General features: G+C 50.2%; 1 protein-coding gene across 2 annotated transcripts in view; it reads left to right on the top strand.

Annotated features, from left to right (window-relative positions):
• The first annotated feature begins 9,533 nt into the window (after positions 1–9,533).
• Positions 9,534–14,153, top strand: part of SETD3 (SET domain containing 3, actin N3(tau)-histidine methyltransferase) — a 42,548-nt gene continuing 37,928 nt past the window's right edge. Inside the window, exon 1 of one of the 2 annotated variants that reach the window (XM_061551217.1) lies at positions 9,534–9,550. The gene's annotated coding sequence lies outside the window, so the exon portion shown is untranslated. Of the gene's footprint in view, positions 9,551–13,721; positions 13,833–14,153 lie in introns of those variants that run through there. The other variant, XM_061551216.1, reaches the window with a different exon arrangement.

The following is a 14,153-nucleotide window of genomic DNA, read 5'->3' as shown; positions in this document are numbered from 1 at the left end:
CATAATCATACGACACATTGCAGCTACATTTCTATAATCTTGTGAACATCATGCTAAACGAGAGCAACGCTATGTACGGAAGGAACATAGTCATTCTCAAGTGTAATTTTCTTGAAATGTTTGTTTTACCCATTGTATTAATTATACCTCCAGTATAAAGTGACGGTTATACTAACAAAAATACCCCTCCCCCTTCAAATAAAAAAAATGCTCTTTAAATGCTAAAACCAGTGATATTAATACAAACAATCTCCAGCAGATCATTTCATTTTTAAAATGTTAGTATTTTTTTGAGTGAGAGCCCATAGATATAAATGTGTTGTAAAAACCCGCCACCAACCGACACAGCCAGTTAGTAAGGTTTGTCACGTAAACAAAACGTGCCACTTAGTTCCTAGTTCAGCACACCGGTTGAGTGTTGGAGAGTAAACCCACTAAAACATTTACAATTCTAGTACCGTGACATTTCGCCGGTAATTACAACAACCAGCAGCATCATCAGGCAAGAGCCAGAATTGTGGAGAAATCCTTCCTTCTGTTTCAGTCACTTGTGAGCCAATGAGGTGTGAAGAACAGAGGGGAGGGGGAGTTAATATATTCATATAAATTATAAACCCAAAAGCTAACCCAAAAAACCACTATGGATATTATTGGTCGCGAAAGCCTAAGTGTTTAAATGTTAGGATGGCTGCACGCGTTCCTAATTTTCAATCAGAATCAGGAGTGTATTTCCCACTGAGTAAAGCCCGTAGAGCTAAAAAGCTATTTTTAAAGGGCGACTCGGCCAGCAGAAAAAAAACAACGCATTCCACAATTACGGATTTAAAAAAAAATTTAATAAAAGTTATTCTGTTGTAAAATCTACCTTCACACTTAAACAACAGAATGAGTCGCTAGGGCGGCTCGGCAGTCTGCAGCGTGCCAGAGCCGTGACCCCATGGCACGAACGGCTCAGGAGCAATGCGGCTCGGCTTTGTTTTTCCCGAGCGAAGCGGCACAGAACCGCGCCACGCACTGTGATGCCACAGCGGCAAAGCCGCTCTGCCGGCGCCGCACCCGCGATGCCCACACCACCGAGCGGCCTGGCCGACGCTGCTCTTCCCTCACCACCCCCCACACGAACACCCGCACCCCCCCCCACATAGAGCCTCGCGGGGAAGTCGCCTGGCCCACAGTTTTTCACTCAGGAGCCCTCCTCGTGGGGGGACATTCTCCACGGTTTTTCCTGAGGCCAGGGAATTGACCGGGGTTTCCTCCAGGTAAAATTGCGCTGCGGCGCCGTGAATTAACGTGGAGTTACACGGTCACGGCGAGGCTACACAGCCCCCGCGGTTAAGACACCCACAACACAGACGAGTTAGCAGGCAGGTAGGGGGCAGAGCCACGAACGGCGGGAAACCAGGGTGGGCGTCTGATTGGCAGGACAAATGTGCTTGTGTACCAAAGCAGCAGCCCAGCGGCCGTCCCTTTGATATGGAAATTGGGATGCGGACGGCGCTGAGAGCACCGATGCAAGAGATAAGGCTCTGCGGGAGGAGCCAGAGCAATCTAATTAGCCGGGAAGACCATCGGGTCAGCGCCAGGTTTTCTTTGATGTAAAGAACAATAAAAGGCGAGGGAAGGTATAGATAGAGTTAGTTCGTGTCCAGCACAAGTCAGCGATGGGTCGACTCTCCAGCCACTCGAACGTCCGTGTGACGAGTCGCAGTGCAGCAAGGACTGGCCCGCAGGAGCTCCGTACGAATCAAACTGTGAGTACGAGAGAGAGGTAGAGTACAGCGTGATAATTCCTCGAGAGGATGTCTAAAAAGGCGGGGAAAATTGGGTTTAGACCGTCGTGAACAGGCTAGTAACCCCACTGATTTTGTTAGGGCCACTGGTCCCCGAAGTCCCTCCCTGCTCCGTGCCTATGGCAGGGGCTCTGCTGTTCGTCGACCCCTCGCTACTCTGCGAGCAGCTGCTGCCATCGCTGGGCTCATCGCCCGACGGCTCCCCTCCCTTGTCCGTCCCTCCCCGAGCTCGTGTGAGAGGCATAGCTCGCCACACGCTCTCGTTCACCTGTAAACGCTGCGTTGTCTCTCCATGAATCACGCGCTATTAAACGGGGGTCAGGGGTCGGAGGGCGAATGACGCTGCCCTCACCCTGCGCGAGTCCCTGCGTGATAGACGGAGCTGGTACCTGTGGGCGCACCGAACCCTTTCACCACGCTACGAGCGCACACACCTGCGCACACGCGATACCCACTCGTGCGCCGCTCTACGCAGTGCTCCCACGTGACGAGCCGCTGTGTACACAGCTCCACACGTGACACACTGCTCAACAAGATCACACGAGGCCACGCTTCGCTATTAATGATTTATTATATGCTACCTGCGAATTGATGTTAAATCAGTGAGTCGACGAGGCTGGCCTATCCTACTTCCCCTGGACCTATTCCCTATTTATCGGCTTATGATACCCTGTCACCTTGCTACTCACGGGTCGAAGTATTCGGCGTCCTGTGGGTTTCCTCTATGCCGTCCGGGCACGTCACACGGACGTCCGGAGGGCAGAGCTGGGAGCCGACTTGAACGCGTGCCTCTTGACGAGAAGTGAAGAGACTCCCTACCTTGCTACGCTCCTTTTTATCCTAATTCCCGGACTCGGGCCCCTACCCCCTTCCCACGTACCGTGCGCCTTCGATATGCTAATCGGATGTGCCGCAAGTGCGGCGTTCCGCAAGTTAATTCCTTTCTCACGCATGCCTTTGTTATTGCAGATTATGCGGCGGCGTCCATTACAAAGGTGCGCCGTGGGAATTTGTGCACGGCTCCCCGCGTGCGTCCGCCCTCCCGATTATTCATACCTTCAGCTCAATCATTTACCCACCCCAACAATTGTGCCTGCGCGCTCAAGCGCAACCATCCTAACCTTCCGTGACTATGCGCAAGAGCCCCTGCGGTCCTGCTACTCATGCTGTCCCGTTCTTCCCCTGCTGGCCTCGTCGACGCGTGGGGGGGGGGGGGGGGGTGTGGGGGGGGGATGCGTTTCAACCGTGGTGGCCGAATGCCCTTCGCCGCGGCCACACCATATTAAGGCCGGTCGCAGCGCCGCGGTGCAACGTAGCGTCGGGGGAGGTCATCCAATTCCCTGATCGCCGGAAACCGTGAGAGTTAATCCCGATAAGGGTTTCTCGGATAAAAACCGGTCGATCAGGTGTCCTCCCCTTCTAGCTCTATGGGGGGGGGAGGAATGCGTGCGGGTGTGTTCATGTGAGGTGAGGTGAGGGGGACGAGGGGTTGGCTCCGTTGCTTGGTGGTGGCGAGGTCGGGGATGGGACGCCTGCCGAACGGCTTCGTGGCGGCGGCATCACAATTTCGGCTTCAGGCTCCGGAATATTCAGTATCAGGTGCGCGGGGAATAAACCATTAGTAATCAATAAATAGTTTCGTGTGGTTTCTGCGAGTGTGGGGTGAGTGCGTGGAGGCGTATGCTCGTTGTAACGCGGAGATTGGCGTATGTATAACTGTATCGGGGCGATCATTGCGCAAGAGTCCTACGCGCGCATCCAGTCGAGTACCGCGACCGTTGTGCCCGAGTCTGGTGCGCGAATCCTGTCGCTAGTTACTCATCATTGCGCGGAGGAGCCAGAGGACGATTAGCGTGCTTCGTTAATTTCCCAGCATACAGCAACACTCGTTCGAAAACTAATCCCGAATACCCGCCCCACGGCCCATTAAATAACCTTCATTACCCACCTTCGGCAGCCACGTGTGCAAGTGACGTCACTGCCCTTTGACCCCTGACCCCCTGTTCCGCGCGTGTGATTGGTGCGCGTGGTTGTGTGAGCAGAGACGTCGCGTTTGAGTGGCAGAGGAGCAAAGGATTAATTCCAGGCAGCCGAGCGCCAGTCGCCGAGTTATGCCCCACAAACCGGACTCGGAGACGGTGGGGTCGCGGACTCGAGGGGCCGCGGCGCGAGGAGAGGAATCAGGGATCAGCTGCTCTTACACGAGTGAGGAGTCAGGAGACAGCAGCCCTCCTGAGATCAACCCTCCCCCGGGGGGGGGGGGGGGGGGTGGGGAGCCGGGGGCCAGCGTTCCCCACAGCACTTTTCCCACTTCACTTTCTTTCGTGCCAGGTGTTGCGCTGTTTTCCCAAGACACACACTGCACTCCAGAGCAGTGCTAATTTAAGTATTTAAATTGTACCATAGTGTGTGTATTAAAAGTGAATATTGTTTAACATTAGACGTGCAATTTTATATTTAAATGTATAGAAAAGTTGTTTGGGGGCTACTGCCCCCGATTCCTCTCTGTGAGACATAACTCTCGGCTGGCCCTTAGCCACTTTGTCCATTCGAACCCCCTCCGCGTGCCTTCCCTCACACATTGGTAATAACTACCCGCACGCTACTGCTCACCTCCGAGCACGCTCTATAAATCGCATGGCCGCTGAGGGTCGGAGGTCGGAGGGCAGTGGCGTTGCTCGCACACGCGCGGCCGCCGTGAGCGGGTGATAACGCTCGTTTAAAGGGGCTGTGGAACAGGTGTTTGCGGTGGGTGTGAGCCCTCACGCAGCACGCGTCTCAACACCGACCACCCTCGTTACGAGCGCACACCCGTGGAGCACTGACTACACACGATATGAGCGTACTTACACACAGCACCACACGCTTGCACTCGCTCGTCCAAACCACACAAGGCTGCGATGTGTTATTAATGATATATTATTGGCCGACTGTGATTTACTGTTGGGTCAGTATGTTTCGGCAAGGCAGGCCTACACTATCGCCCAAGGGTCTGTACCCGATTTATCTAATTTGATAGGTTCTAAGCGGTTTTGGTTTTTCTAGCCTCAATCCCAATACTCTCCCTCCTCTTACTCACGGTTAGATGCGCACGGCGCTCTGGTGATCTCGTCCTCGCTGCTCACCTCGACGCGTCACACGGACGTTCGAGTGGCCGAGCTGGAGACCGTCCCGAGGGACGACTTTTGGATCAAGAGACCGCTCTACCTGTTTGCGCCCCCCTTTTATCGTTTACCTACATCAAAGAACGCCGACGCGAGGGCCTTCTCGGCCAATCAGGTCGCCATGCCTGTTCAGCCGCATTCCCGGTTTCCCTAACAATGGGTCCGCCGCTGACTGCGGCGCCAGCGGTGGTCCACGTGCGCTTTTGCTATGCTAATCAGCCGCGGTTTCCGTAACAAAGGGCTCGCCGTGGGCTGCTGCGCGGCGACGATCCCCGAGCCCACCTGCTATGCTAAACATGCTGCCCCCCCCTGGCTTCTCCCTTCGTTTGTGGCTGCGGACCCCTGCCTGCCTTGCCGATACGTGTGTGTGGGGGGTGCGTTTCAACCGTGGTGGCTGGACAGCCCCCGCCGTGACCATGCAATCTCAACCCAGGTCACAGCGCCGCGGTGCGAATTAGCATCGGGGGAGGTCGCTCAATTCCCTGGCCGCAGGAAACCGTGAAGATTATCCCTATCAGGGCTTTCGGGTGAAAACCTGCCGGCCAGGTGATCTCCCCTCGGAGCTCTATGGGGGGAAATATATAAGGGTGTGTTTATGTGGGGGGCGGTGAGGGGGAAGCGGGGTCGGCCCCGTCGCTTGGTGATGGCAAGGTCGTAGATGGGGCGCCCGCCGAGCGGCTTCGCGGCGGCGGCATCACAATTGCAAATGTCTATAGTACAGTAATGCTGTATGCAAATTGGTAAATTAATAAAAACCACTCAAAACACAGAGAGATGCATGCTTAGAACAACTCGATCTTAGGAAGCCACTGGAGCTATGCACTTTAAAATATATGTTGAAAACTCATTGATTTAGAACTGCTGTTTGTGTTTAGTCTGTTGTCTGTAGCATGGTTGGCTACGTAGGGTGCAAAATAAGTTCAACATACATACATTCAACACTCTGCGACAGAAAGAGGAGCACGAGGACACGCAGATTAATGAGATCAAACTTAGGAAACGTAAGTGGGGCTTGGGCATAATGCGTTATGGCTCAGAAGGGATGATGGGCGATTCCTACACCTCCGATTAGCGCGGTTGGTTACTTGCAGTGTGAAAGAAGTTTAAAATACAGTAGAACCTCTGGTCACGAACGCTTCTGACTACGACCAAATCGGGTTACGACCAAAAAATTCACAAATTTTTTTAATCTGGTCACGAACACAAACTCGGGTGACGATCAAACACGGCCGCAGCCGATTTCCCCTTCCGCGCCATTTTTTTTGTCAACGCCAAACAACACAAAGCGTAACAGTTATATATATATATATTTTGTTATATAAAATTCCTAGTAAGATATTAATTTTGTGAGTGTAGTCATACCCCTCCCCCCTCATTCAAGCCGTAATTTAGAGAGCGAAAGCGCTGAGTACGTAAATCGCTAACATTAAAACCCGTTAATCTCTTCTCGCATCATTCATACTATTGTAGTATCTTGAATGAGACGGAGACTTTTTTAGAGGCCACACACTTTTATTTCAATAACAGCTAGTCATCCTGACTCACTGGGGGAACAGCCCAACCACACAACCTAGGGAGGTACAGCCTCCACTCTATTACTACTACTCTCCTTCCCTAGCCTACAGCTACTCAGCCCAGGGATGCTTAACGCCAGCCTCAGCCCACTCAGTTCCGGCGGGGCGGCATCCTCGAGGCTTGGGGTCCAGGATCTCCGGCAGCACCTTCCTTCAGCTTCAGATGAGATGGACTGGCTCCCGCTCTCCGGGAGCCGTCTTATATATCCCCTCTCTGAGGGGCGGGGGTGTCTCGGGGCCCTGGCTCTCGCCAGCCCCCTCCCCTCAGAGCGGTTCCAACAGTCCTCTCGTCCCTGCCGGTCCGGACCGGTCCAGACCGGTACGTACCCTCCCCTAGGTTGTGTGAGCTGTGTCAACCTTGACCACCACACTATGATGCGGTGAAGTAAACGTTCATACGATATTACGGTGAATGCTTCCAAAAACAATACTGTACCCAAATATTACTGTTAACTTACTTTTCAATAGAAACATTAATTGCTCATATGAATATTTTCTCTCTCTCAGAATCGACCGACTGATGGAGCAGACGAAACAATCATCTTGTTCAACGATTCTAAACCTTTACGTGGCAATGTTAGTTGTCTCTGTTGTTCAAGGTTTTCTCAGTGATATTCTATGTTTTTACATTTAGTTTACTATTACACTGTGAATTACATGGCATAAGTAACAATTTTTGTGCTTAAAATTTTTTTAAAAACACTTTATATACAGTTCGTAGGAGTCTGGAACGGATTAATCGTATTTGCATACAATCCAATGGGGAAATTAGGTTCGAGTCACGACCAAATCGGGTTGTGACCAAAGTTATGGAACGAATTATGGTCGTGACCAGAGGTTCTACTGTACATACATGGCCAGGAATAATGACGGAGTGGCAGATAAGGTAAGCAACGCATCCAAGAGGACGTCCACCGAGGAGATGAAGCGATGAGACCGGCTCGTGTGCAAGATGGCGGCTGCTTGGAGATATCTTCAATCAGCAGTGGATCGATCTTGGGTGAAGGTGGTGAATTGCAGTGAGTGGTTCACTCCCCGCTGAGTAACGTGTTGTGCAGCGACGACTCCTTGCACTGCAACATTGGACTGTAATGGCTAAAGACGCGTAAAAACTGGCTTCCTCCACCCGGCTTCCAAGGTTCAGAAACTTAAACTATTTGCAAGTGCCTTTGATACATTACCGTAATCCTCACATTTCCCAAGAGCTCCCCTCGCCCTATCAAAAGAGCATTGGGCCCAGGGAAGCTTCACTAAGCGAATTGTGTATTACGGTTTCAGTGACCTCCCTACAGTTCTACCCATAATGCAATGTGGCAGCAATATTTTAATCTGTGGCCTCTCTAAGGCCACACGTCACTTAATATTATGAAAGATTTGTTGCGGTTTTCCTAGCAATGTGTAACAGACACTTGCGGACATTGTCTGCATTAGACGATACAGGATAGCGCGTGACTAACGTCGCGCATCAGCTGTTTAAAATCATCGGCGATCTATGAAACTCATCGTGGTTGGCTGACCGGCTGGATCCCGCGTGTTTTTCGGCCAATCACAGTGCACCTCCAATTTTTGTGCGCGGCCACACGTGAGTGAACACGTTACTCAATAACCTCGCTGAGAGGTGAGTTTGCGTGAACGTGGAGCTCAGATATTTCACATTTACACCTAGAACCATCCTTGCTCATAAGATTAAAACCAATCACATAGTTTGCATAGCACATATGTTGAATTATAAAAAAGAAACCGACAATTATTTAGTAATTTATTGTCATTTATATGTATTATTTTCCAAAATAACCCAGATTCATAAACGTTGACAGCTCTGTCGCAAGAATATAAGGTAAGTGGTGAGTTTCTGGAGAGTCATATATATCGAGTATTGAAATTGTGGGAGAGGTTGTGAGCGTGATTGGTGTCAATGGTGGTTGCTAAGTCTTTGGTAAGTGGTGTTTGGTAAGGATCGAGTGAGAGCCAGTACCACAGGATAGCTTCTAGTTATCAGGATATGTAGTTATACTGGAGGAATCCGATGTGCTATAAAGCTCTTTTTCACAGATGTTATGAATACTGTAGTCCACTGCAGAATGAAAGTCGTCCAAGCTGTCGCCATCTCCCGCGTTCCTGAAATGTATGAATCCACCCCAGCACCTGTAAACAACGCCGATTTTATTGCTCCATTTCTACGGTGGACGTCCCATCGGACACGTTCCCTCCTTTGGCTGGCTGCCTTTCTCCGTGAGTCTTGACAAACGGTCATGACCGCTTCGAGCCATGACGCGTCCTGCCCAAGTTCGTTGTTAACAGTTTTTACTTGTACTTGCGTGTATTTCAATGTAATTCCAGGCATGCATCTCTCCACGCTTCTTTGCGCACTTTTTAGTTTTTGTCCCAATTTTGTTCATGACCACGCGTTTCTGAACCGTGTCACAGCAGGTTATGCTTCGTGCCCAAGGTCATATGAACGAAAGTGCTCCACCCTGCCCTCATCCAACTCCATGTCATCAATGCTGATCCATGTCTGCCATTAATAGCTGTCCTAAGCATGCACATACTCAGTGCGAGCGCATTCGTCACTTGTTGCAGAAGTTCGCGGATCGATTCCTGTGGGCCACCCTGGTTAATACTGCGGATATAATAACCATAACATACTATATTCTTAACAGTGAACTTTATTCAAAACAAGTCGGCCATTGCGTGCCGGCGTCATGGTCCAATGTTTACGACTTTGAACGTTTACCTGCAAATTACTGTACTCAGTTGGGTTACACAGCACACCCCATACTGTGAAACTACTGCAGACTGTGAAACACTGCTGCACCTGCCTTCATTATAGCGCCGTTCTATGATAGTGCCAATCGCAAATGTACTCGATTATTTAACAATGTTTTTTTCTTCTGGCTGGCTACCACCATGGGTGGATTCCTGTCTGCCTAGGTGTCGCGCTCCCAAGTGAGCGAGCGTGGTGTTGGTGCCACAGAGCGCATCTGCGTGATGACGTCACCCGCATCCCACAGCATTGATCCGGGTTCGTGCGTGCTGACGTCACGTCTCCTCGCCACCCACCTCCCGTCCCAATCGCCACAGCCACGCAGATGCAATGGGAGAGTGAGGTGTGGGAGCGAGTTAGAGGGACGTGGTGGAGGGAGATTGAATAAAGTGAGGGAGAGAGAGTGAGGGAGGGAGATGGAGGGAAACGTGGGTGGGAGATAGAGGGAGGTAATGGAGGTAGAGGAGAGAGGTGAGGGAGACAGTGGAAGAGTTGGAGATGAGAGGGGCGGAGAGAATGAAAGGGCATAGAATGGAGAGAAAGTGAAACGAAAAATGGAGAGCAAGGGACCGTGACAAGAAGTGGGAGAGAGCTTTAGGAAGAGGCAAGAGAGATTGAAATGGGAAAAGGGAGGATGGGAATGAGGAGAGCGAGGATGAACATTTAAGTTTACAGCAATCCTTTACCAACCGCGCTTATTAAATCCGCGGTATTTTTGATCCATTGGTTTCCTTTGGCATACCAATTTGCTAACCGCGTCGGTATGGAGTGTTGTGTATCCACGGTTTAGCACGGCGACCGGCACTTGTAATTCGCGTGCCCTCCGTGCATCATCTTATTCCCCAGCTCCAACCACCAACTCTCTCTCTCGCATCGTGACTGGTGTAGCGTCTGGACGTTGTCATATTGCTACGTATTATTCCGCGTTTCTTGACCTTTAGTGTTTATTTGCATACAATTTACCCTTAATCCTGGACCCTAAGCATGCAACCAAGAGGGTGGGCAAAGTCCCTCTTCCTTCCAACCCTCTGTATTAAATGTAAAAAACATTCTCTTTGGTTCTTTCGATTAAATCAGCAGTTGTCCTGCTGTATCGGTTCTGCCTGATGACGGTCACTTGTGTTGCGATCGAAACGTCGAGATTTAATTTAATTTATACTGATAGGAACGAAGTGGACCAGCCTACAATAGATTATATCGTCCGTCTGTCCGACCGTCCGTCCGACCGTGTAGCAACATCGCCCCCTACTGCAAACATTTGGCATGACCCTACAAAAACCTTTAGACTCAGTGACGCTTTCCTGGCTAAACAAGTGTAACATTCCCTTATAATTCCCTCAGATAGCTTTTAATTAAAACATTTAAATTAATGAGGCTTTCCTGGCTAAACAAGTGTAACATTCCCTTATAATTCCCTGAGATAGCTTTTAATTAAAACTTTTAAATTCAAATTTTACTCACAGCGCCCTAAAGCCTACAGCTAGGCCTAAAGCCTCGAACTACGCTTATCACTCTCCCTTCCTATCGTACCCCTGCGTGTGTGCAAGGGAGTTAATGTTTAACAATGTTACATTCCCTGATGCTTTTAAATAGAACCATTTAAATTTAAAGCTTTTACATAAATAATAAAAACATTTAATTTTAAAATTAACTTACGGCAGGCTAAAGCCTACAGCTAGGCCTAAAGCCTAGAACTAGGCCTCAACCTCTCCCTTCGTATCGTACCCCCGCGTGTGTGAAAGGGAGTTAATGTTTTACAATGTTACATTCCCTGATGTTTTTAAATAGAAACATTTACATGTAAAGCTTTTACATAAATAATTAAAACATTTAAATTACAAATTAACTCACAGCGGCCTAACGCCTACAGCTAGGCCTAAAGCCTAGAACTAGGCCTCACACTCTCCCTTCGTATCGTCCGATTCGGTGTAGCAACATCGCCCCCTACTGCAAACACTTGGCAGGACCCTACAAAAACCTTTAGACTCAGTGGGGCTTTCCTGGCTAAACAAGTGTCATAATACATTATGTTTATATTCTTTGGTTATTCGTTCCTACCAGACCACCCCGCAGGGTCCTGTTTTTATACCGACGTGACTTTACCGAAAGAACCAAAGAGTATGGATCCCTGCAGTCACGAAAACTTCAAATCTAGAGTAAAAAACATTACTTTAATGTTTTTAATCGTTTATTTGAACATTGATGTTGTGTATTTTATTTGTGTTTAGTGAAGGGAAAGGCAACCGAGGTGTTGACAAGTGTGAGCACGGCCGCGGTTGCCCTAACCTATTCCCACAAGACTTGAGCAGTGCCAACCACGTCGCTTTTCAGGAACGTGACCCCCACACGTTTGGCGAGGGCATTGTCGTATTTTGATTTATTACGCGGATGATCCCGCTTAGCCAACTGTCCGACTATATTACAAAGGGGGAATCCGTGCTGCCTGAGCACAGCAACAGCGGTGCGGAGAACGAGTGTCGGAGTGCTTCAGGAATATTGCCAGAGGCATTTAAAGTTCGTCAACTAAACACACGCACGTACAAAGTTAGGCACAGGTGCGCTTAAGCTCTACATTTCATCCTCACGGTGTATTCGCACACGCACGACGTAAAGGAGAGTGCAGGTTTGTGGGAACAAGATCCGCCAGAAGAGGTGAGACGCTAGTAAGCTCTGTGTTTTGGTTGAATATGGAAGAAGGGGAGTGAAGGGCGGGGACCAAGCTGGAGGGACATGGGGGAGGTGATGCAGTGGAGGGAGGAGAGGGAAATGAGAAAGACAGAGACAAAGCGAGACATCGATATTAACAGGGATATACAGCACACGAGAAAGATGGAGACAAGGCCAGATTAAACGTGTTGCTGGCTGGGAGAGAGGGACGTTACAGTCAGTCACATCCAAGGGACGTGTGGGTCGATAGCGAGCATCGTCAATGCTGCTGTTAAGTACTGCAGCTAGTCCTCGACTTACGGACACCGGCACTTACGGACCCGCTTCCATGAAATATCTATTTTTAAATCCTTTATATTAAGTTCGCTTGCTTGCTTGCTTGCGTGCTTGCGTGCTTGCTTGCTTGCTTACGACCGTGCAAATCTTTCGGTCGTTTTTTAACCCACTTCCCGTGATCCAATCGAGCTGACATTTTGCACACAGACTCGTTGTGCGAGACAATTAATGTTCGTGAAATTTTTTTTCCAAAAATGTACACTGTTTAGGGAAAACAAATTAAATATTTAATTACCAATTGCTTAATACTGGCAGACAATCATCTGACCCATAGGTGGCAGCCATCTCAAGCCAGAGGACGAGAGGACTCTAGCCGCCAAGCATATAAAGGATTTAGAGTGAAAAACTTTGTTTTTACGGGTTATACTTATAAGTTAACTTAAAACGCGAACTCGCACGTGCAAATTGAAGCGCAGAACTATTTTGTTCAGCTGAGTGAATCTCCGAGATATGTAATGAGTTTGTGTGTGTGCACACGTGTGTGTGTGTGAAAGTGTGGAGAGAGGTTAGCTCTACGAAAGGAGCGACCCGAGTTCGATTCCTGCACACGGCCAACACCAGTGACGATTATCTGAACCGGGCCTGTGCCTCCCCTAGGTCGACTCAGCCTCAAACTAGTACCTGGTTTGGTGTGTAAACATCAACACTGGAGAGACAAAGGCGGCCGGGCGTGGTGTTAGCCACCCACCCCCTCGTGTGCCGTGCCAGCCTTCATAGGTGCTCGCTAACAGCACGTGCCCCCAGTCTGTGTCTGTGTGTGCAATTGTGGTTACTAATTACGACCCTTCCGACAAGCAAGCCAACATCAGGACTCAAGGGAAGTGAAAACCCAATTTTTGTATATTCACGTTATTGTACTTTGTTTAATTTACTAAACTATTATTTTAAAGTGTTACGTAGAAAGGTACACTATGTATGAGTTTAATAATACTTCTATAACACTGACTATATGCGCAGTGCCTACTTACGAACCGTTCGACTTACGAACGGGTCTCAACTATTTATGTTCGTAAGTCGAGGACGGGTCGCATTACATTTGTTGTTTAACGATTTTTTTTTTACATGAGTTGTTTAAAAAAATCGAATTGCTTTTTACCACCTTTATTTAAACGATTAACCGTAAGCGTGGGTAACAGTAACCAAAACCGGTTTCGAACCGATTAAACCGTAATCGTTTCCATCGATTTTTCCCGTGACCCGCCAGCGCAAAACCGCTGAAATCTCACGGGCGGCCACGGGAGACGATGCCGCACTGCGCATGCGTAGTGGGGAATGTGAGGGGCGGGGCCGGGGGAGGGGCGGGGCTGGGGGGAGAGGAGGGGGCGGGTTACACGAGTTCGGGTACCCAGCCCCCGCTCTTTATTCCAGCCCCGCCCCTCTCTCCGGACCACGCCCCCACCCCTCCCCCCGGCCCCGCCCCGCGCCCCGGGTCCGAGGCGCGACCCCAGTGATACAGTGCGACCAGATACAGTGCCGCTATCGCCGCTGCTGCTACGACAGCCACAGCCGCCGCTACTGCTGCCGCTGCTGCTGCTCGGTAATGCGGCGCCCTCTCTTCTCTCTGTGTGGCGTCTCTCGCCTCGCTCTCACCGCGTCTCTCGCTCGTCACGCGAACCGGGAAGGTGGCGCGGCGGCGCCGTGATAGACGAGGCCTGGACGCCGGGGGATGGGTCAGGCGGGGCCATGCGGGCCCCCCTCCTCCTGTGGCTGTCTCCTCGTGTCTCCTCTGGTCTCCCTGGCTCTGTCTCCCCGTGTCTCGCTGTCTCCCCGTGTCTCCCTGTCTCCCCGTGTCTTCTTATCTCTGTCTCACCGCGTCTCCCTATCTACCCGGGGGTCTCCTCTCGCAGTGCGATTCGCG

The sequence above is a fragment of the Lethenteron reissneri genome, chromosome 14 (assembly GCF_015708825.2).
Source record: "Lethenteron reissneri isolate LAM-NWPU_2019-01 chromosome 14, ASM1570882v1, whole genome shotgun sequence".
NCBI lineage: Eukaryota > Metazoa > Chordata > Hyperoartia > Petromyzontiformes > Petromyzontidae > Lethenteron > Lethenteron reissneri.
The sequence above is the reverse complement of the archived record's forward strand: the minus strand, read 5'-3'. Positions and strand labels throughout refer to the sequence as shown.